The following is a 24458-nucleotide window of genomic DNA, read 5'->3' as shown; positions in this document are numbered from 1 at the left end:
TGATATTCAGCATTTTTGTTTCTATATTATCTGCCACACTATGAGATAAGTAGAAAGATAGTATAGAATTGCCTGGGTTCAAATCATGGCTAGATTTGGGCTTTGGACAAGAATCATAACTTTTGTAAGCCTCAACAAAATGGGGATAATAATAATATTTGCCTCATAGGACTCTAAGAGGTAAGGCATAAATTGTTTAATACATGCAAAACATTTAGAATTGTGCCCAGAACATAGTAAGTACTCAATTTTAACTTTTATTATTATTACTATGTATCTTCAAGTATCCAATGAACATAGATGAAGATAGTCAAGGCCATATTTAAATCTTCTTGTGTTTTAAGTTCAATATTATTATTTTCCTATCTTTTAAGTAGGGTAATTGAGTCATAGAGAAGGAAATGTGATTTACTCAGCCATATAGAACTGTCAAGGAACCATGTGTGCTCAGTTGGTCAGTCGTGTCTGACTCTTTACAACCCCATGGACTGTAGTATGCCAGGTTCCTCTGCTCATGGAATTTTCCAGGCAAGAATTCTGGAGTGGGCTGCCATTTCCTCCTCCAGGGGATCTCCCAACCCAGGGATCGATCCTGAGTCTCCTGTGTCTCTTGTGTTGACATGGGGATTCTTTACTGCTGAGCCACATAGGAAGCCCCTACAAAATTGTCAAGGAACCTCAAGTAAGGCTCAAATCTCTTAGTTTCCCCTCACCCCCTTCTTTTTTACAGATAGATTATTGGTATTATATTACTATTGATATACATCGGAAGCATGGATTGCATAATCAGGGGAGCGGTTTTAGATGCATCATACATGTGACTCTATATTTCTGCTACATTTCATTGGCTGTTAAGGTAGACAACTTTATCACTACTATATTCATTGAAAGCCCAGATTATTTTGAACATATTATGAAGATGGACCATACTCTGAGAAATTCACTTGATCGAAGCCTAATTGATTTCTATGTCTAACTTGAACTAAGTAAAAGATAGGATTACACATTTGAGAAGTACTAAGTTCCAGCTACAACAGAAATACTTAGAGGGCAAGCAGTTTGGGTCCATAGTCTAAGAAGTCTGACTGTGATCTCATTTCTACTCCCATATGCTCAAACAAATTATTCTTATTGGTAATTTGCTCCATTGATATGAAAAAAATGACATTCACTAAATTACTTTCATCCTGTCCCACATCTGCTTTAAAAACTACTTTTCCCCAGTGGCCCATCATAGGGAAAATCTTAATTTCTAACCTTGCCACATAGGATCATTAGTAACTGGCCCCAACAGACCTAAATAATATAGGATTCTTTTGTTGCATATGACAGAAAACCTAATTTAAAATGGCTCATGTTATGGAAACCTATTGGTTAACATAACTGCAAAGACTATGGGTCCATTGGTTTCAGTCATGCTTTGATCCAGGGACTGGGTAGTATCAATGGGACTTATTCCTTCTCTTCATCTCTCTGTTCTTTCTTCTGCTATACTGAATCATTTCCTGGCACAAAGTGCTCACCTTTCAGCAGTTCCAAGTTCATAGCATTGTTACTATTAGCAATTTCAGAAGAAAAGACCAGACCATGTGGCTCTCTTAGTAAAAGTTTATTTCGTCTTATTTCCTATTCCTTAGTCATCTCTGCCATTTGAGAACTATGACATTCACTTAACACGTGACCAGTTCTAAGTCACATATTCACTCCTGAACTGTGCTGTGCTGATGCGCTCAGTTGTGGCTGACTCTTTGCGACTCCATGGACTGTAGCCCTCCAGGTTCCTCTGTTCATGGAATTTTCCAGGCAAGAATACTGGAGTGGGTTGCTACCCAAAACTCATCTAGACGGAAAAGAGGGAGAGAGTGATTTGCAAGAGGAAATTAGGGTCATAATACCAGAAGAAGTTTAAAGGGATGCAGAGCAGCAAAAACAGTTGTCTTCTCTAAGACTTCCTAACTTATTTGTTGCTGTACTTCCCTCTATAAATCTCTGCTCGTCTAGTTCAGTCTATTTATTTCTCCTGATACATCATGCACATTCTCATCTTTTCCACACAGAGGGTTGTGATCTGCTCCAATTAATCTCTAAATACTACTCATTTTTTAAATTTCTCATGAAGTTTCTCGTGGATCTGTTGATCTTTCCCTCTTGAGAATTCATAGCTAGACCACTCAAGTAAGTATGCATGTGTGCGTGCTAAATGACTTCAGTTGCATCTGACTCTTGTGACCCTATGGACCATAGCCTTCCAGGCTCCTCTGTCCATGGGATTCTCCAGGCGAGAATACTGGAGTGGGTTGCCATTTCCTTCTCCAGGAGATATTCCTGTCCCAAGGATCAAACCTGCATCTCTTATGTCTCCTGCATTGACAGGTGGGTTCTTTACCACTAGTGCTACCTGTGAAACCCGAGTAAGTATATCAGGATGCAAATAAATCAGAATGATGTTGTCATAAGAATAATCTTCAGTTCTGTGTGTGTGTGAAATAAGGTGCAAACTCTGATAATGGTTAAGTTATGGAACTCGATTATGTATACACATTAGTCTGACATGCTACACAAGGTATAGTAACACATCACTGTTCTGAGGCATCATAGTTAAGAACTGCTAATTTCTACTACTCACCTGGTTTTTCCTAAGTCAGAGCTTTGATTCATACTGTATTATTTTTCTAATGTATTCATTTTATATGATTTTAAAACATATCACAAATTGGAAAATATTACTGAAAACTTCACACCTATATTGCTTTTTAGCTTTTCACATGTCATATCTCAGTCCCAACCAGATTAGAAATTTCTTTGTGCTTTTGTCTGCATTGAATAGGCAGTTAATAAATATTTGTAAATGAATGAATTAAAAGACAAATTCATGATGGGGAATGCTACAAAAAATAGTTCTAGATAATTATAGTGGCAATTTAACAGATCTATTAAGGAAAAAAAATCTTCCTATTATTAAACTTGCTGCACTTTGGTGTTCCCATAATGTTTTATTCACACTTTCATTATTGTACTTACAATGTTAGATTATAATTTATCTTTTTAAATAACTGTCTCCTAAACTCTGAGTAGTCAGAGCACAACATCTGAATTGTAGTCAGAGCACAACATCTGAATTGTCTTCCTTTTTGTAATCTTGAGATGTAGTAGCTGTCCAGTTAATGCTTATGGAAAGAATAAATGACAAAATTTGAGATCAAAATACTGTTTTTACAACCTGCTAAAAAGAATATATCTCCTTACTCCTTCAGTCTTTGAATATATTTTAACTTGATTTTCCTTAAAATCCATTTATAGTAGAAGCAATGGGTAAGTCTGGCTGGTTATTTTAGGCTAAGAGACACAGTTGACTATACTTTGATGAGGTAACTATACTCTGAGGTCTAGTCACCAGTTGATATTTAAACAGTAGCAACCTGACCCGTTCTTGAGCAATGAAATAACATGGTAGTAGTAAAGAGAGATTGCTCTGTCACTGAGGTTGTATAATTAGAAGACTCTTACATTAATCTGAGTATGAGGGCATAAGACCTGATGAAAGGTAATAGAAGTGATAGAGAAGAAAAGAGGAAACACATTCCATATATACATTTGTATTACTTTGATTTTGTTTTCTGATCTCAAAGCAATACTTTGATTTTAAACAAGAGTTCCAAGACTATTCAATGGGGAAAAAATAATCTTTTTGGTAAATTGTAATGGAGCAACTGGATATCCACATGCAAAGGAATAAAGTTAGACCCCCTACCTCACAGCATATACAAAAATTAATTCAAAATGAATCAAATATAGGGATCATTATATTTAATAAGAGCTAAAACTATAAAACTTCTTGAGGAAAAAATGTCAAACCTTCATGACTTTGGATGTGACAGTTGTTTCTTAATTATGATATCAAAAGCACAAGCAGTATAAGAAAAAATAGACAATTAGGCTTCATAAAAATGAAAATCTTTTGTGCATCAAAGGATATTATCGAAAGAGTAAAAAGACAACCCACAGAATGGAAAAATATTTGTAAATCATATATCTGATAAGGATTAGTATCCAGAATATATAAACAACTCTTACAAATCAACAATAAAAAGACAACTCAATTTAAAAATGGACCAAGAATTTGAATAGACATTTCTCCAAAAAATATATTCAAATGATCAACATGAACACAACAAGATGCTCAGCATCATTAGTCATTCAGTTCTGTTTAGTCACTCAGTCATGTCTGACTCTTTGAAACCCCGTGGACTGCAGCATGCCAGGCTCCCCTGTCCATCACCAACTCCCAGAGCTTGTTCAAACTCATGTCCATCGAGTCAGTGAAGCCATATTAACAACCTCATCCTCTATTGTCCCTTTCTCCTCCTGCCTTCAATCTTTCCCAGCATCTGGGTCTTTTCCAATGAGTCGGCTCTTCAAATCAGGTGGCCAAAGGATTGGAGCGTCAGCTTCAGCGTCAGTCCTTCCAATGAATATTCAGGATTGATTTCCTTTAGGGTTGACTGGTTTGATCTTGCAGTCCAAGGGACTCTCAAGAGTCTTCTCCAAACCACAGTTCAGAAGCATCAATTTTTGTTGCTCAGCTTTCTTTATGGCCAAACTCTTACATCCCTACATGACTACTGGAAAAACCAAAGCTTTGACTAGACAGACCTTTGTCATCGAAGTAATGTCTCTGCTTTTTAATATGCTGTCTAGGTTGGTCATTACTTTTTTTCTAAAGAGCAAGCATCTTTTAATTTCATGGCTGCAGCCACCATCTGCAGTGATTTTGGAGCTCAAGAAAAGAAAGTCTGTCACTGTTTCCATTGTTTCCCCATCTATTTGCCATGAAGTGATGGGACTGGATGTCATGATCTTAGTTTTTTGAATGTTGAGTTTCAATTCAGGTTTTCACTTTCCTCTTTCACTTTCATCAAGAGGCTTTTTAATTCATGTTCACTTTCTGCCATAAGGGTGTTGTCATCTGCGTATCTGAGGTTACTGATATTTCTCCTGGAAATCTTGATTCCAGCTTGTGATTCATCCAGCCCAGCATTTTGCATGATGTACTCTGCATATAAGTTAAATAAGCAGAGTGACAATATACAGCCTTGACATGCGCTGTGCTGTGCTAAGTCGCTTCAGTCATGTCTGACTCTTTGCGACCCCATGGGCTGTAGCCTCCCAGGCTCCTCTGTCCATGGAATTCTCTAGACAAGAATACTGGAGTGGGTAGCCATTTCATTTTCCAAGGGGTCTTCCCAACCCAGGGATCAAACCTGCGTCTCTTACATCTTCTACACTGGCAGGCAGGTTTTTTACCACTAGTGCCACGTGGGGAGCCTTGACATACTCCTTTCCCAATTTTGAACCAGTCCATTGTTCCACGTCCAGTTCTAACTGTTGCTTCTTAACCTGCATACAGATTTCTCAGGAGGCAGGTAAGGTGATCTAGTATTCCCATTTCTTGAAGAATTTTCCACAGTATGTTGTGATCCACACAGTCAGTGGCTTTGGCGTTGTCAATAAAGCAGAAGTAGATGTCTTTCTGGAGCTCTCTTGCTTTTTCTATGATCCAGTGAATGTTCGCAGTTTGATCTTTGGTTCCTCTGCCTTTTATAAATACAACTTGAACATCTGAAGTTCTCGTTCATGTACTGTTGAAGCCTAGCTTGGAAAATTTTGAGCATTACATTGTTAGCATGTGAGATGATTGAAATTGTGCAGTAGTCTGAATGTTCTTTGGCATTGCTTTCCTTTGGGATTGGAATGAAAACTGACCTTTTCCAGTTCTGTGGCCACTTTTCCAAATTTGCTGGCATATTGAGTGTAGCACTTTCACAGCATCATCTTTTAGGATTTGAAATAGCTCAACTGGAATTCCATCACCTCCACTAGCTTTGTTCACAGTGAAGCTTCCTAAGGCCCATTTGACTTCTCATTCCAGGATGTCTGGCTCTAAGTGAGTGGTCACACCATCGTGGTTATCTGGGTCATTACAATCTTTTTTGTATAGCAATTCTGTGTATTCTTGCCACCTCTTCTTAATATCTTCTGCTTCTCTTAGGTCCATACCATTTCTGTCCTTTATTGTGGCCATCTTTGTATGAAATGTTCCATTGGTATCTCTAATTTTCTTGAAGAGATCTCTAATCTTTCCCATTCTATTGTTTTCCTCAATTTCTTTGCACTGATCACTAAGGAAGGCTTTCTTTTTTTTTTTTTTTTAATTAGTTGGAGGCTAATTACTTTACAATATTGTAGTGGTTTTTGTCATACATTGACAAGAATCAGCCATGGTTTTACATGTATTGCCCATCCCGATCCCCCCTCCCACCTCCCTCTCTACCCGATCCCTCTGGGTCTTCCCAGTGTACCAGGTCCGAGCACTTGTCTCATGCATCCAACCTGGGCTGGTGATCTATTTCACCCTAGATAATATACATGTTTCAATGCTGTTCTCTTAAAACATCCCACCCTCACCTCCCAAAGTCCAAAAGTCTGTTCTATACATCTGTGTCTCTTTTTCTGTTTTGCATATAGGGTTATCATTACCATCTTTCTAAATTCCATATATATGTGTTAGTATACTGTAATGGTCTTTATCTTTCTGGTTTACTCCACTCTGTATAATGGGCTCCAGTTTCATCCATCTCATTAGAACTGATTCAAATGAATTCTTTTTAATGGCTGAGTAATATTCCATGGTGTATATGTACCACAGCTTGAGGAAGGCTTTCTTATCTCTCCTTGCTATTCTTTGGAACTCTGAATTCAAATGAATATATCTTTCCTTTTCTCCTTTGCCTTTTGCTTCTCTTCTTTTCTCAGGTATTTGTAAGGCCTCCTCAGGCAACCATTTTGCCTTTTTGCATTTCTTTTTCTTATGGGTGGTCTTGATCACCAACTCCTGTACAATGTCCCAAACCTCCATCCATAGTTCTTCAGGCACTCTGTCTATCAAATCTAATCCCTTGCATCCATTTGTCACTTTCAATTATAAGGGATGTGATTTATGTCATACTTGAATGGTCAAGTGGTTTTCCCTACTTTCTTCAATTTCAGTCTGAATTTGGCAAAAAGGAATCATTTGGCATTAGTCATTAGGGAAATGAAAGTCAAAACCAAAATGAGATACCACTTCATACGTACTAGAATGGTCATTTTAACAACAATAAGAACAATAGAAAATAACAAGTGTTGATAAGGATGGGGAGAAATTTGAACTCTATACATTGCTGATGGGAATGCAAAATGGTATAGCTCACTGTAGAAAACAGTTTGGCATTTCCTCAAAAAGTTAAATACAGAATTGCCACATGATCTGATAATTCCACTCCTGAATATACAGTGGACCTTTGAATAACACAGGTTTAAGCTGCCATGGTCCACTTATACATGGATTTTTTCCCCAATAAATATGTATTACAACACAACAGGAACCAAGATTGGTTGAATTGGGTGTGCAACCATGGATATGGAGGGACTGTAAAGATATATGTGAATCTTCACCTGCCTGTGTTATTCAAGGGTCAATTGTATGTCCAAAAGAATTGAAAACAGATGTTCCAGCAAAAACCTGTACAGAAATGTCCATAGCAGCCTAAAAGTAGAAACAACCCAAATGTGCACCAACGAATGACTTAATTAACTAAATGTATTGGGGCCTCCCAGGTGGCGCTAATGATAAAGAACCCTCTTGCCAATGCAGGAGATAGAAGAGACATGGGTTCAATCCCTGGGTTGGGAAGGTCCCCTGGAGAAGGAAATGGCAACCCACTCCAGTATTCTTGCCTGGAAAATCCTATGGACAGAGGAGCCTGGAGGGCTACAGTTCATAGGTTGCAAAGAGTTAGACAGGACTGAAGTGACTTAGCATTAGCCATAGAAAGGAATAATATTCAGTCATATAAAAGGATTAAGTAATAATATATACTACAAATAGATGAAACTTAAGAATGTTATGCTAAATGAAGGAAGCTAAGCACAAAGGCCCAAATATTTCTATTTATATGAAATATCTAGAACAGGCAAATCTGAATACTGAGCTATATCAGTCTGTATGGCCCAATAGAGTTAGAAAGCAGCTTAGTGGTTGCCAGGAACTGAGGGAAGAAGGGACCAGGAAATTACTGCTTAAAGGGGATGAGATTTTTGTTTGGGGTGATGAAAAACTAGATGGTCACGATGTTTGCACATTATAAATGTAATTGGTGGCAATAAATTGTAAACTTTAAAAGATTAAAATTGTAAATTGAATGTTGTATGTATTTTACCACAATAAAAATGTAATGCCTTACTCTTTGGTCCAGAAATTTCAATTTTAGGAATCTACCCAGAAGAAATAATGGGATGGATGTGAAGATACAGTCAAAAGAATGCTCATTGGTGAGTTATTTAGAATGTTATTAAAAAGTGGGACAGTCCAGAAGTAGAGTGTTGGCTTGGTAAATTATAACATATCTTATTATGGAATATTATGCAGTTATAAAAATCATATAGGAGAATACTTTATGGGCATGGAGAAATATTCTGGATAATGTGTCAAACAAACAAAAACATAGATCACAGAGCAAATACAAGGATCATCTTTTTTGTAAGAAAAACACTGCAAAAGGACCAGAAAGTTATAAACCAAAAGGTTAACAATAGTTACTTTGGATATTGAAGTTACAGGTAAATTTTGATAGTGTTCTTTTATTTTTTGTGTGTATTTTCTAAGTTTTCTACTCTGAAAATGGATAATTTTTGTAACTTGAAAGAATAAACAACAAATGCTATTTATAGCAAGAAAACTATACCAATATCCTTAAAAAAATCTTAAAAAACTTTTTAAAGAAGAAAATAAAAATCATCTAGAATCCCATTACTTAATGAGAAATTTTATATTTAGCATGTTTTCTTTTGCATGTGCTAGTGCTTACTTTCACACTCACTTTGTGTGTATGTGATATATATGAATTAGTAAATCCACATAAGTAGGGAGTATATTATTTACTTCAGTTACTACATATCAATAACTATAAATTAATATTTTATATAAAAGAACTATTCAGTTCAGTTCAGTTCAGTCACTCACTCAGGTCCGACTCTTTGTGACCCCATGAACCGCAGCACGCCAGGCCTCCCTGTCCATCACCAACTCCCGGAGTCCACCCAACCCCATGTCCATCGAGTTGGTGATGCCATCCAGCTATCTCATCCTCTGTTGTCTCCTTCTCCTCCTGACCTTAATCTTTCCCAGCATCAGGGTGTTTTCAAATGAGTCAGCTCTTCGCATCAGGTAGCCAAAGTATTGGAGTTTCAGCTTCAGCATCAGTCCTTCCAATGAACACCCAGGACTGATTTCCTTTAGGATGGACTGGTTGGATCTCCTTGTGGTCCATGGGACTTTCAAGAGTCTTCTCCAACACCACAGTTCAAAGGCATCAATTTTTTGGCACTCAGCTTTCTTTATAATCCAACTCTCACATCCATACATGACTACTGGAAAAACCATAGCCTTGACTAGATGGACCTCTGTTGACAAAGTAATGTCTCTGCTTTTTAATATGCTGTCTAGGTTGGTCATAACTTTCCTTCCAAGGAGTAAGCATCTTTTTAATTTCATGGCTGCAATCACCATCTGCAGTGATTTTGGAGCCCCAAAAGATAAAATCTGACACTGTTTCCCCATCTATTTGCCATGAAGTGATGGGACCAGATGCCCTTTGATCTTAGTTTTCTGAATGTTGAGCTTTAAGCCAACTTTTTCACTCTCCTCTTTCACTTTCATCAAGAGGCTCTTTAGTTCTTCTTCACTTTCTGCCATAAGGGTGCTGTCATCTGCATATCTGAGGTTATTGATATTTCTCCCAGCAATCTTGATTCCAGCTTGTGCTTCCTCCAGCCTAGCGTTTCTCATGATGTACTCTGCATATAAGTTAAATAAGCAGGGTGACAATATACAGCCTTGATGTACTCCTTTTCCTATTTGGAACCAGTCTGTTGTTCCATGTCCAGTTCTAACTATTGCTTCCTGACCTACATACAGGTTTCTCAAGAGGCAGGTCAGGTGGTCTGATATGCCCATCTCTTTCAGAATCTTCCACAGTTTATTGTGAAAAGAACTATATAACCATTGTAAAAATTTAAATGGTGATTGAAATACTTTATAAAAGTCTACTGTTCCCCTAGTCTTTCTCCAATCCTACTCTAAACAACTACCAATATTGATATCATTCCATAAAATTTTGATCATAAATATTATATATACATTATATATAAATCTATCTTATTCTTTTTAATAGCTGTCTGAGTTCTACACTGTGAATTTTAAAAAATTTATTTTTAATTGAAGGATAATTGCTTTACAATATTATATTGGTTTCTGTCATACATCAGCATGGATTGGCCATAGGTATTCATATGTACCCTCCATCTTGAACCTCCCTCCCACCTCCCACCCCTTCCCACCCGTCTAAGTTCTTATCGAGTCCCAGTATGAATTCCCTGAGTCATACAGCAAATTCCCGTCGGCTGTCTATTTTTATATATGGTAGTGTTCCACATTGTATGAATTTACCATACTATATTTAACCAGTCTCCTAATGATGGACATTTGGTTACTTCCAATACTTTTTTAAATGGCTATTAGAACAATGGTAATAGAGCTGCTCTGTTCATATATATCTGCATGCTTCTCATAGTATTTCTCCAGATGCATATGACATTTTAAAGGCAGAAATGATAAGACTTGTTGACAGGTTTGTTAAGAAGCCTGATTTTTTTTCAGTTCAATCAAGAGTTGAATTATGCATTGATTCATACACAACAAAATTTATAAAACTCTGAATTACAAACTAGGATGCCAATTTGGAAAGTTATAGTAAGAGGTATATCTGTTTGAAACTAGAAATCCATTCTCCAAAACACCCCTTCTCTTGGTTATGAATCATCCAGTGACCAGAAAGTTGCTCCAAGAACTGAGTATTATACGATAAGGAGGTGAAATGCAGTAAGTGGATTTTTCTTGAGCTGTGAAGGTTTGAGTCATCCTTCTTCACTGAACTATCTACCTGTCACGCTGATTGCAAAACTCCGCCCTTTAGCTAGGTACTTTTACTCATAGTGCTGAAAGCTCATTGACATAGTCTTACTTAACAGTTCTAACAACAACTCTGTAATGAATTTATCCTTGTTTATCACGTCAGTTTTCATTATTTGGGATTCCCTCTCATTTTGAGACCAGTAGCCCTCTGTTCACTGGTTTGTTTCTTTAGATGAAATTCTGTGCAGTGTTCATATTAGGTGACTTTTTTCTTTTCCCTAGTTCTTAAGTTCCCAAAGAGGCTGAGGCAAGATGAGGAGCATCACTCCTCCTTCCTTTTCTCCTTTTCAGTTGGTCTTTATGCATTTCATCTCAAATGGGGAAGTCAACTGACTGGAACCATCAGGCTTCCCACCCGTTAAGCAGTGACCAGGGGGAGGAAAAGAGAGCAGTCTCAGCTTTTAGGGGCCTTTAGCTCAAATTTCTACAAGAATGGTAGAGGAAGAGGGTGGCCATTTCGGTCATGAATGATTGTATTCTCCTGGGCTAAGCCTATAAATATTAAACCCCAATTTTGTGGTGGTAAATGCCACCAAATTGAATTGCTTTTAAAACTACACATAACCCTGGCAAATATAATTTCAGCCCTTTTCTCACACTGCGGTATCCTTTTACTTACGCCATACTTTGACAGAGAAAGAATGGAACAAGCTTCATTTTGATTCATGAATGTTGTTTTTATTCTAAATGCCCCATGTGAGGGGAATGCAAATGGACACAAGATATATGCAAATTCACTTGCATACCCAGAGAAGGCAAATGAGGCTTAGTTCTTAGATTCCTTGATCAAGCTCCCTGGGTGAGAAGGGCTAAGGAAAGAGGTGTCTGTAAGTGAATTACAGAGAACGTCATGTTTGAGAAGGGAGAGGAGAGATGTTGGCTGCCATACAGCTCCCAGCATTCCAGAACCTGCATATAAAAGTGAGTGCAGCTGCCAAGGCAAGAGAAGGAGCTCAATGAAAGAACGGCCTTCACTGGCGTGAGGGCGCCCAGGGCACAGAATGCACACAGCAGGATAAAATGTAGTCTCCAACTTTTCTGCTTTAAGTCTTGACCCCAAATCCCTGCATATGTCTTTAAACCACTGACTATCTCTTAATGCCTCCTCCCTTTCTCTTTTAAAACCAAAGCCAAGACTAGGGTGCAGTGAGTAAGGCAAAACATATAAGAGGAGTCCCCAGAATCAGTAATCAAAATAAAAAATGTTTTAGTGTAGTATTTTTTAAAATTCAAAATTAATGCAAACTATCTGTGTTGAACAAAATTCCAGTTTTTAAATGAAGACAGAATGCTATTGACCACTTTTGTGACCCTACCTTAATCACCCTGATGGGCATGATAAAGGACAGAAACAGTAAGACCTAACAGAGGCAGACTTAACATCCGGTCCCATCTCTTCATGGCAAATAGGTGGGGAAACAATGGAAACAGTGACAGACTTTCTTTTCTTGGGCTCCAAAAGCACTGCAGATGGTGACTGCAGCCATGAAATTAAAAGGCAATTGCTCCTTGGAAGAAAAACTATGACAAACCTAGACAGCATATTAAAAAGCAGAGTTATTACTTTGCCGACAAAGGTCTGTCTAGTCAAGGCTATGGTTTCTCCAGTAGTCATGTATGGATGTGAGAGTTGGACCGTAAAAGAAAGCTGAGCACAGAATTGATGCTTTTGAACTGTGGTGTTGGAGAAGACTCTTGAGAGTCCCTTGGACTGCAAGGAGATCCAACCAGTCAATCCTAAAGGAAATCAGTCCTGAATATGCATTGCAAGGACTGATGCTAAAGCTGACACTCCAATCCTTTGGCCATCTGCTCTTCACATCAGGTGCAAAAAGCCGACTCATTGGAAAAAACCCTGATGCTGGGAAAGATTGAAGGCGGGAGGAGAAGGAGATAACAGAGGATGAGATGGTTGGATGGCTTCACCGACTCAGTGGACATGAGTTTGAGCAAGCTCTGGGGGTTGGTGATGGACAGGGAAGCCTGGTGTGCTGCAGTCCATGGGGTCTCAAGGAGTTGGACACGACTGAGTGACTGAACTGAACTGAACAGAGGCAGAAGAGATTAAGAAGTGGCAAGAATACACAGAAGAACTATACAAAAAAGGTCTCAATGACTGGGAAAACCATGATGTGTAATCACTTACACAGAGCCAGATATCCTGGAGTGTGAAGTCAAGTGGACCTTAGGAAGCTTTACTACCTACTAATAAAGCTAGCAGAGGTAATGGGATTCCAGCTGAGTTACTTCAAATCCTAAAAGATGATGCTTTGAAAGCGCTGCACTCAATATGTCAGCAAATTTGGGAAACTCAGCAGTGGCCACAGGACTGGAAAAGATCGGTTTTCATTCCAATTCCAAGGAAGGGCAATGCCAAAGAATCCTCAAACTACCGGACAAATGTGCTCATTTTGCATGCTAGTAATGGAGTACATCATGAGAAACGCTGGGCTGGAGGAAGCACAAGCTAGAATCAAGATTGCTGGGAGAAATATCAATAACCTCAGATATGCAGATGACAGCACCCTTATGGCAGAAAGTGAAGAAGAACTGAAGAGCCTCTTGGTGAAAGTGAAAGAGGAGAGTGAAAAAGTTGGCTTAAAGCTCAACATTCAGAAAACTAAGATCATGGCATCTGGTCCCATCACTTCATGGGAAATAGATGGGGAGACAGTGGAAACAGTGTCAGACTTTATTTTCTTGGGCTCCAAAAGCACTGCAGATGGTGATTGCAGCCATGAAATTAAAAGACATTTGCTCCTTGGAAGGAAAGTTATGACCAACCTAGATAGCATATTAAAAAGCAGAGACATTACTTTGCCAACAAAGGTCCATCTACTCAAGGCTATGGTTTTTCCAGTGGTCACGTATGGATGTGAGAGTTGGACTGTGAAGAAAGCTGAGCGCCGAAAAATTGATGCTTTTGAACTGTGGTGTTGGAGAAGACTCTTGAGAGTCCCTTGGACTGCATGGAGATTCAACCAGTCCATCCTAAAGGAGATCAGTCCTGGGTGTTCATTGGAAGGACTGATGCTGAAGCTGAATCTCCAATACTTTGGCTACCTGATGTGAAGAGTTAACTCACTGGAAAAGACTCTGATGCTGGGAGGGATTGGGGGCATGAGGAGAAGGGGACAACAGAGGATGAGATGGCTGTGTGGTATCACTGACTCAGTGGACATGGGTTTGAATAAACCCCGGGAGTTGGTGATGGACAGGGAGACCTGGCGTGCTCCGATTCATGGGGTCACAAAGAGTCGGACACGACTGAGCGACTGAACTGAACTGAACTGAACGTAATGTTCAAAATCATTTAAGCTAAGTTTCAGCAGTACATGAACTTCCAGATGTTCAAGCTGGATTTAGAAAAGGCAGAGAAATCAGAGGTCAAGTTGTCAACATTTGTTGAATCATAGAGAAAGCAAGGGATTTCCAGAAAAACATCTACTTCTGCTTCATCGACTATGCTAAAGCCTTTGACTATGGATCACAACAAACTAGAAAATTTTTCAAGAGATGGGAACACCAGACCACCTTACAGGTCTCCTGAGAAACGTGTATGCAGGTCAAGAAATAACAGTTAGAACTGGACATGAAACAACAGACTGGTTCAAAATTGGGAAAGGAGTATGTCAAGGCTGTTACCCTGTTTATTTAACTTATATACAGAGTGAAAGTGAAAGTGGAAGTTGCTTGGTCATGTCTGACTCTCTGGTCCATGGAATTCTCTAGGCCAGAATACTGGAGTGGGTAGCCTTTCCCTTCTCCAGGGGATCTTCCCAACCCAGGGAATGAACCCAGGTCTCCCGCACTGCAGGCAGATTCTTTACCAGCTGAGCCACAAGGGAAGCCCAAGAATACTGGAGTGGGTAGCCTATCACTTCTCCAGCAGATCTTCCCGACCCAAGAAACAAACCAGGGTCTCCTGCATTGCAGGTGGATTCTTTACCAACTGAGTTAAGAGTACATCATGCAAAATGCCAGGCTGGATGAATCACAAGCTGGAATCAGGACTGCCAGGAGAAATACCAACAACCTCAGATATGAAGATGATACCACTTTAATGGCAGAAAGTTAATAGGAACTAAAGAGCTCCTCATGAGGGTGAAAAAGGGGAGTAAAAAAGCTGGCTTAAAGCTCAACATTTGAAACTAAGATCATGGCATCTGGTCCCATCACTTCATGGCAAGTAGAAGGGGAAAAAAGCTCCAAAATCACTGTGAACTGTGACTGCAGTCATGAAATTAAGACTCTTGCTGTTCAGAAGGAAAGCTATGAAAAACCTAGACAGTGTATGAAAAAGCAGAGACATTACTTTGCTGACAAAGGTCCGTATAGTCAACACTATGGTTTTTCCAGTAGTCGTGTGTGTGTGAGAGTTGGATCATAAAGAAGGCTGAGCACCAAAGAACTGATGCTTTTGAATTGTGGTGGTAGAGAAGACCCTTGAGAGTCCCTTGGATGGAAAGGAGGTCAAACCAGTCAATCCTAAAGGAAATCAACCCTGAATAGGAAGGACTGATGCTGAAGCTGAAAACTCCAATACTTTGGCCACCTGATGTGAAGAACTGACTCAATGGAAAAGACCCTGATTCTGGGAAAGATTGAAGGCAAAAGGAGAAGAGGATGAGATGGTTAGATAGCATCACTGACTCAGTGGACATGAATCTGAGGAAACTCCAGAAGATAGTGAAGGACAAGGAAGTCTGGTGTGATGTAGTCCATGGGGTCGCAAAGAATCAGACATGGCTGAGTAACTGAATAACATCACCCTGAAACTGACCTTGGTTCCAATAAAACTTTATTGGCAAATCAGGTGTCTAGTTGTAGTTTGCCAATTTGATTTTTTTGGATTATTGCATTAAAGTATTGTTTATCTCCATGATAGAATTTACTGGCACCTCTTAAATCTGGTGCTCAAGGCAAGTGTCACTCAGTCAGTCAGTTCAGTTGTTTAGTCGTGTCTGACTCTTTGCAACCCCATGGACTGCAGGACGCCAGGCCTCCCTGTCCATCACCAACTCCCGGAATTTACTCAAACTCATGTCCACTGAGTCAGTGATGTGATGTCATCCAACCATCTCATCCTCTGTTGTCCCCTTATCCTCCTGCCTTCAATCTTTCCCAGTAACAGGGTTTTTTCAAATGAGTCAGTTCTTCACATCAAGTGGCCAAAGTATTGGAGTTTCAGCTTTAGCATGAATGAATATTAAGGACTGATATCCTTTAGGGTGGACTCCTTTCAGTCCAAGGGACTCTCAAGAGTCTTCTCCAACACCACAGTTCAAAGGCATCAATTCTTCAGCACTCAGCTTTCTTTATGGCCCAACTCTCACATCCATACATGACTACTGGAAAAACCATAGCCTTGACTAGATGGACCTTTGTTGGCAAAGTAATGTCTCTGCTTTTTAATATGCTGTCTAGCTTGGTCATAACTTTCCTTCCAAGAAGCAAGCATCTAAAAAAAAAAAAAAAGAAGAAGCAAGCGTCTTTTAATTTCATGGCTGCAGCCACCATCTGCAGTGATTTTGGAGCCCAAGAAAATAAAGTCTGTTACTGTTTCCACTGTTTCCCCATCTATTTGCCACAAAGTGATGGGACCAGATGCCCTTTGATCTTAGTTTTCTGAATGTTAAGTTTTAAGCCAACTTTTTCACTCTCCTCTTTCACTTTCATCAAGAGGCTCTTTAGTTCTTCTTCACTTTCTGCCATAAGGGTGCTGTCATCTGCATATCTGAGGTTATTGATATTTCTCCCGGCAATCTTGATTCCAGCTTGTGACATCCAGCCCAGAGTTTCTCATGATGTATTCTGCATATAAGTTAAATAAACAGGCTGACAATATACAGCCTTGAGGTACTCCTTTCCCTATTTGGAAACAGTCTATTGTTCCATGTCCAGTTCTGACTGTTGCTTCCTGACCTGCATACAGATTTCTCAAGAGGCAGGTCAGGTGGTCTGGTATTCCCATCTCTTTAAAAATTTTCCACTGTTTATTGTGATCCACACAATCAAAGGCTTTGGCACAGTCAATAAAGCAGAAGTAGATATTTTTCTGGAACTCCCTTGCTTTTTCAATGATCCAGTGGATGTTGGCAATTTGATCTCTGGTTCTTCTGCCTTTTCTAAATCCAGCTTGAACATCTGGAAGTTCACAGTTCACATACTGTTGAAGCCTGACTTGGAGAATTTTGAGAATTACTTTACTAGTGTGTGAGATGAGTGCAATTGTGCGGTAGTTGGAGCATTCTTTGGCATTGCCTTTCCTTGGGATTGGAATGAAAACTGACCTTTTCCAGTCCTGTGGCCACTGCTGAGTTTTCCAAATTTGCTGGCATATTGAGTGCAGCACTTTCACAGCATCATCTTTTAGTGTCACTCACCCTGCTCTAGTTCTAGCCTTGTTTCAATCCCTCCTCTTCTTTTTAAACTTTATGACAATTTTTTGCGAATAAGCTCTTTTCTGGACCTGGCTCAATATAATGAGACCTGGGAACATGCAGGATATACTGGATTTTGCAGAGAGCTTTTTCTCACTCCACCTGCCTTCCTTACCTTCTTTCTCTGAAATCAGTGTCCTGGCAGAGCATTCTTGATTGTCCTTCCCTTTCCTCTTGTTTGCTTCATGTTTCTTTTTCTCAGCACCATCTCCTAAATTTCTTGATCTCAGCTTTCCAAGTTCTGTGCAAGTTCCAAGCACCTCAATTCTTGTACTAATTTTAGACAACTAGGATGAAAGAGAAATTTGCTCTTCTTGTGAGAAATTTGCTTGTGCTTGAATCATGTCCATGCCCAGGGTAGACTACGATGATTTTCTTAGACGAATGGACAGTGTGTATATGCCATGACACCGGCATGTCAGACTATCCTTGAGATACTGTGTTTATAAAAGAAAAGTTATTACTTTTCTTTACTTTGGGTGGCCTTCACATTTATATTCCATTCTAGGTTTGTACAATAGACTGACATCATACTTAATTACAATAGCGTAACTGAAGCTAAGTCGCTTCATTTGTGTCCGAATCTTTACAATCCTGTGGACCCTATGTAGCCTGCCGGGCTCCTCTGTCCATGGGATTCTCCAGGAAAGAATACTGGAGAGGGTTGCAATGCCCTCCTCCAGGGGATCTTCCTGACACAGGGATTGAACTCACATCTCTTATGTCTCCTGCATTGACAAATGAGTTCTTTACTACTAGCGCCATCTGGGAAGCCCTGAGTAGCATCATACATATTTTTAAATTATGTACGTTAAAATACACACAATGAAAGAGAGGAGGAAAGTAGAGAGAGAGAGAAGAGAGAATTTACATTTTGAAGGTAAGGCTCAGCCATTCTCCTAAATGTGGATACATCCCAGAGGGAGCGTGAGAAGGGAGAGGTGAATCTATTGTTTCCTTACAAAGCTGTGTCTATCAAAATGTACTTCATGAGCAATTTTAAGGCATTTTGGAGTAATTTGTCTGTGTTTAGTTTTTTCCTTATTGTTGATTTAGGAACTAACCCCCCATCAGAGACTATTCTACCAAAAGCAATGAATGATTGTTACTATTGTGTTTTATCAGAGTGTTTTTCAATTGTTTAACGTATTTGCATTCTCTTTACCCGACCAAACTGACTGTCTTTGAAAGAAAATGTGAGGTCATAGTTATCACACAATATTTATTGCACTTAAACTTTTCTCCTCGGGGTTTGCAGCAGGAGTAGGTCAAGGCTGTGGGCTCCATAGATTGACTTCCCAGGTTCAAACTCTAACTCTGCCACTTGTTACTGTGTGACTTTGTGTAAGTTACTGCACTCAGTTTTTTTTTTTTTTTTCTCATCTGTAAGGTGAGTATAATGCTAAACCTAACCCCTTAGGGTTATTGGAAGGATTAAATGAAATAATGCACATAATGTGCTTTGCCCAGAACCTGGTTTTTAGTAGGAATTCAGTAAATCTTAGCTGTGATGATAATAGGCTGGGATTGCATGACTGCATGGTGACCCTGCAGTTTGACGAGTTGCCACTAAAAACAGTGACTTCTGACTATGGTGGTAAGACCCAGTCAGGCATGTGGTAGCATGTCATTCCAGTAAGTTATCCAGTAAGTTATTGAGTTTTTTTTCCCCATAATATTATGTTTACTAAGTTTACAGACCTGAACAATGTCTAAGTCCTAAGGACCATGAAGAAAATGCACTTGGAGCAAAATGGTATAAAATAAACTTAAGTAAAGTCTGGGTCCCTTTTTAATTTCCACTAACAGTAACTACATTTTATTTAGTTCCTTGTCCTATTTCCAGGTGTTAATGAAAGATAATCTTCCATCATTAACAAACTTGCTTTGCATGTTTAAAACACTAGCCTTGGCACTGGTGCTTATAGGTCTTAGCTGCTTGGCAAAAAGACCATAAGAGCAGTTTCCTCCTATTTTCAGTTTTCTCATTCTCTTCCCTGGTGGGTGCTCAGTCCTCATTCTAGAATTTCTTAAAGGAAAAAAAAAAACCTCATCACCCTTCTGATTATTTTATTTCTCTTCTCTTGGCAAAAACTTACAGGGAAAGATAAAAAAAGAATTGTGACCATATTGTGCCCATACCCTTTTCTAATCAGGGTTTTCCTTGGTGGTTGGTTTTGCAGCCTTCAGCTGAGAAATTCCCCAGCTTCTACAACTCCTTTCTAATCATTGCTTAATATCATTAAAATTTGATTCTCTAGAGTAGAGGCTGGCAAACTATGGTCCACAACCCTGATGCCTGTGTTTGTAAATAAAGTTTTATTGGAACACAACCATGCACATTTGTTTACCTATTGTGTGTGGCTGCCCTCCTGCTATGACAGCAGAGTGGGGTAGTTGCCATGGAGACCAGATGGCTCAAAAGCCTAAAATATTGATTATCTGGCCTTTCCAGAGAAAGTTTGCAGACCTGCTGCTCTAGAGCATCTATAGCTTTAAGTCTGTATTAGCTATTTATTGTCAAATAACAAATTACCCCCAAATTCAGCAGGTTAAGGCAAGAGATATTATTTCCCAGTATCTGTGGGTCAAGAATTCAGGAGTGGTTTTAACAGGGGTGGTTCTGAGTCAGGGTTTCTCATGAAGTTTCAGTGAAGACATCAGCCAAGACTCCAGCGACCTGAAGGCTTGACTGGAGCTGAAGGCTCCACTTCCAAGAGGGTTTCCTCACGTGGCCATTAGTAGAAGGCCCAGTTCCTTGCTAGTCTCTGGCAGGAGGTATCAGTTCCTTGCCATGTGGACCTCTGCACAGGGTTACTTGAGTGTCCTCACAACATAGCAATCGACTTTCTTCCAGCAATCTACTTTCTTCCAGCAAGTGATCTGAGGGCAAGGAGAAGACTGTAACATCTTTTATGATCAGGATTAGATCAGGACATCTTTTAGTGTCAGGATTCACATACCCTTATTTGCACATCATTCTATTTATTAGAAGGAAGTTACTAGGTTCAGTCCATACTCAGAAGATAATTAAGCTTCATCTTTTATTTTTAGTTATTTATTTTTGGAGCTTTGAGGTATTTTATGATAAAAAACTGGTACTCACGTACACAAATGAATAAGGACTTAAAATTCATCATACATTTACTTCATTTTCTAGCTTGAGCTTCTAGTAAATCTTTAGCTTCATTGATTTTGACTGCTATCTAAGGAGATCCTGTCTTGTCTGGGTGATTTAAATGCACAATTCATCGATGAGCATCTCTTATTTTTTTTCTTTGGCAGTAGGACTTAAACCTAATATTAATGCTGCTTCTCATTTTGTCACTTTGCATTCAAACCCATCTCTGTAATGGTCACTGGTGAAGGCAGACTTGGATAGACTGTGAAAAGTCTGTTTTACTTGAGAGTCCATATGCCTCATGGCTTGCAAAGCATAACGACCTGCACAATGGTCAGTCTAACTGCTACCACTATATTGGCCATAGTTCCAGCTCAGCTCCCCTGCCTCCTTGGAGACTGTGGTTCATTTAAGCCAGAGGCCACAGCCACCAATTCCACACCTCTTTCAGAAAGAAATGCGGCCACCACCAGCAAGCACAAATTGCCCACACATGGGTGTCCCAGGGATTCAGCTTCACCTAGTAAAGGAAAACGTATCGAAGAATTTATGGCCATATTTTAAAACCACAATCCTTAATTCCAACCCATTTTTTTCCCTGTGAATCTTGGACTTTTTAAAAAATTTATTTTTAATTGGAGGATAATTGCTTTACAGTGTTGTGTTGGTTTCTGCCGTACAATAACGTGAATCAACCATTAAGTACACATATGTGCCCTCCCTCTTGAACCTATCTCCCACTACCCCCCATCCCTCTGGGTAGTCACAGAGCACCACCAACACCTTTTTTAAGGAGGTTTTTTTTAAGGCCTACAAGAGGATTAAACTTTTCCTGTAAAGGACCAGTTAGTAAATAGTTTTGGCTTTGTGGGCTATAAGATCTTTGTTGCAACTATTCAACTCTGTATAAGGAAAGTAGCCTAGGGACTTTTCCTGGTGGTTCAGTGGCTAAGAATCCACGTTCCCAATGCAGGGGGCCTGGGTTCCATCTCTTGTCAGAGAATTAGATCCCACATGCCACAACTAACAGTTGGCACTCCACCACTCAAAATCCTGCATGCTGCAACAAAGATTCAAGATCCCCAGTGCTGCAACTAAGACCTGGCACTTCGCTGCACCCAGGTAAATAAATAAACATTTTTTTAAAAAGGAAAGTAAACTAGACAATAGATAAATGAATGGTCATGTCTGTGTTCTAATTATATTTTATTTACAAAAATAGGCAAGGAGTTGGATTTGGCTGATGGGCTGTAGTTTGCCATGCTCTGGTCCAGAAGATTCTTCTTCAAGAACACAAACCAAAATGTTGACTCACGTAGCAGACTTTTTTTTTTTTAGTTTATTCTTTTATTTTTAAAAAAATATGGAACACTTCATGAATTTGCATGTCATCCTTGCTCAGGGGGCCATGCTAATCTCTGTGTCATTTCAATTTTAGTATATATGCTGCTGAAGCGAGCATGAAGACATACAATTTTAAGCCGGGGATCTGTGCATCTTGGACCCTTCTCAACCAAGTGATAAACTCCTCCAGGATAAGAATCATGACATATAGTTCTTTTCATTCTCCTTCAGCATTCAATAAGGTTCTGAGCATGTAGTTGCTATCTGATTAATGATTGTTTATCATTTAATGGATTTATAGTATTCTATTATATGACTATTCTGTAATACTGAAGCAATTCTTACTGCTCTTTGTTGGTACAAATACGCTGCAGTACATATGGTTCTGCATGCATGTTTGTACACACATATGAGTATATTCTAGGAGAGATTCCTAGAAGTATAATTAAGTCAAAGATCATGTGTACTCTTAATCTGACAAAAAGAATTTCAAATTAATGTTAGTGTGTAATTTATTTCATATAACAAATGCACAATATTTCAGAACAAAATAAAGATCTATAAGGTGCTTTGAACTTCATAGACTTGTATTTCCTGTGCGATCTTCACAGAAACCAGTTAAGCTCTTTCTATGCCAAATAGTGCAATTGAATGCTGATGACCAAGGACTCTATTGTTAGGTGGTGTTTATAGATCATAGAGCAGGCAGAAATGAAATGTTTCCTATTTTCATGTCTTCAGAGAAGCCTCATAGAACTTTTAGATTTCCCAGAACATAATACTGAAATTGCCGCTAGCACTGCCCTTGCTACATCAAAATTCCTTTCCTGAAAGTCGTTCTTAAAACACAAATCTATTCAGGAGACAGTATATCCCCTCATCTCCCTATCACGTCAGTGTATCCTATGGAAAGGGCCAAAGGATTGGCCTTGCATCAGTGGACCATGAAAGGATGACATTTTAAAAAGTCATTTTCAATTAAAAGAACTTGTTGAAGAGGAAAGGAAGGGACCAGATTGTGTTGAGTGCTTATTAAGTATCAGATTATTTACTCCTGTTTCCTGTTAAAGTGGATATTATTAATCTCTCTTTCAGAGATGAAGAAATATGTTCCAGAGGATCTATTGACTTTATTTTCCAGTCAAGATTAATTTGAATTGAGATCTTTCTAACACCAAAGTTGTGTCCACTATATGATACTGCCTCCCACTATGCTCAGAGTGTATTGATATTCTCATGCTACAAACATACAAGACCTCAGACCACTGATTTCCTGAGCCTGGCCTCATGGCACGAATCAGCTTCAGGAAAATTTCAGCCTTTGCTCTGTCCAAGAATAAAGCAGGAGCTGTCCATCTGAAAGCAGACTGTTCAGCAGGTAAAGGGAAGCCAGCAGAAAATAGGGTAACCAGAAGTAATTACCTTGACATAGAGTGGAGAGAAATGAATGACTTAATTTAGTCATATTGTCTGGTCATTATGCTAATTAGAGGAAATAAAAAAGAAAGAGAAGGCAAATGGAAAGGAAAAGAGTGGTGGTTAGGGGAATACCTGAGAGAAACAAACTATTTGCAATTTATGATTCCAATGAGGTAAAACCAAAACTGAAATTTCTTTGCACTGCCTCTTTATGACTTGACTTTAGGGGGAAAATTATTTTACTGTATTTCAGCTTCTCTACTTAATAAATATTAGAAACAAACTTTGCAATTTTATAACTACTTCTCTCCCTGTGCTTGGAGATTGTTCCTGGATTGTATTTCTTCCAAATACAGACTATAAATGAACATATATATCATAATACAATAAAATAGCTAGAGTCAAATTTCACTCATGTGGACTCTAAATTCAGAATTTATTTTAAAAAAATCAGTCATGGGTTGCATTGAAATTTATGTTAATAGGAGTATAGATTTTTAAAAAGAGTGAAGTCATTGAAAAACACAAGTGGTGATAGTCAACTCATTTAAGAGAATTAATTACCTGTAAATAATGTAACACCTATTGCATATTTACTGCTTCTGTCTGAATTCAGGCCAAAAAAAGTTGAATTTATTCAGTAAAGAAACCCTTGTTTATATGGCATTCCATAACTGGATTAACCCCTAAGGGGATACTATGAAAAGTGATTGTGAAAGTCGCTCAGTCGTGTCTGACTCTTTGTGACCCCATGGACTATACAGTCCATGGAATTCTCCAGGCCAGAATACTGGAGTGGGTAACCTTTCCCTTCTCCAGGGGATCTTCCCAAGCCAGGGATTGAACTCAGGTCTCCCGTATTGCAGGAAGATTCTTCACCACATGGGAAGCCCTCTACTACACAAACTTAGATTGACTTTTTGGGAATGTTGAAAGTAAGAGGTTAAAAAATAATTTTTGGAAGGAAGGGTTAAGCTAAAAGATTAGAGTCTAGAAATTGGAATAGACATGTAAGAGGTTTTTTTGGTGACATCCAGAGGTTAGCTATGGTAGTGTGGTG

At 39.0% G+C, this 24458-nt stretch overlaps 1 long non-coding RNA gene, 1 other non-coding gene and 1 pseudogene across 4 annotated transcripts in view; 1 reads left to right on the top strand and 2 right to left on the bottom strand.

The window, feature by feature from the left end:
• The window catches only part of LOC110129350 (uncharacterized), a 51601-nt gene extending 27769 nt beyond the window's left edge, over nucleotides 1–23832 (top strand). For 2 of the 3 annotated variants that reach the window (XR_011486867.1, XR_011486869.1), the window contains 2 exons: nucleotides 8295–8370; nucleotides 22074–22559. This is a non-coding gene — a long non-coding RNA (uncharacterized lncRNA). Of the gene's footprint in view, nucleotides 1–8294; nucleotides 8371–22073; nucleotides 22560–23074 lie in introns of those variants that run through there. The other variant, XR_011486868.1, reaches the window with a different exon arrangement.
• Nucleotides 20664–21000, bottom strand: LOC110129339 (mitochondrial import inner membrane translocase subunit TIM14 pseudogene; annotated as a pseudogene).
• LOC139034521 (U6 spliceosomal RNA) lies at nucleotides 21993–22097 on the bottom strand. Its single transcript, XR_011487067.1, has one exon. It is a non-coding gene; the product is annotated as a U6 spliceosomal RNA (small nuclear RNA).
• Nucleotides 23833–24458: the final 626 nt, after the last annotated feature.

The sequence above is a fragment of the Odocoileus virginianus genome, chromosome 3 (assembly GCF_023699985.2).
Source record: "Odocoileus virginianus isolate 20LAN1187 ecotype Illinois chromosome 3, Ovbor_1.2, whole genome shotgun sequence".
NCBI classification, from domain to species: domain Eukaryota; kingdom Metazoa; phylum Chordata; class Mammalia; order Artiodactyla; family Cervidae; genus Odocoileus; species Odocoileus virginianus.
This window is presented reverse-complemented; position numbering and strand designations above follow the sequence as displayed.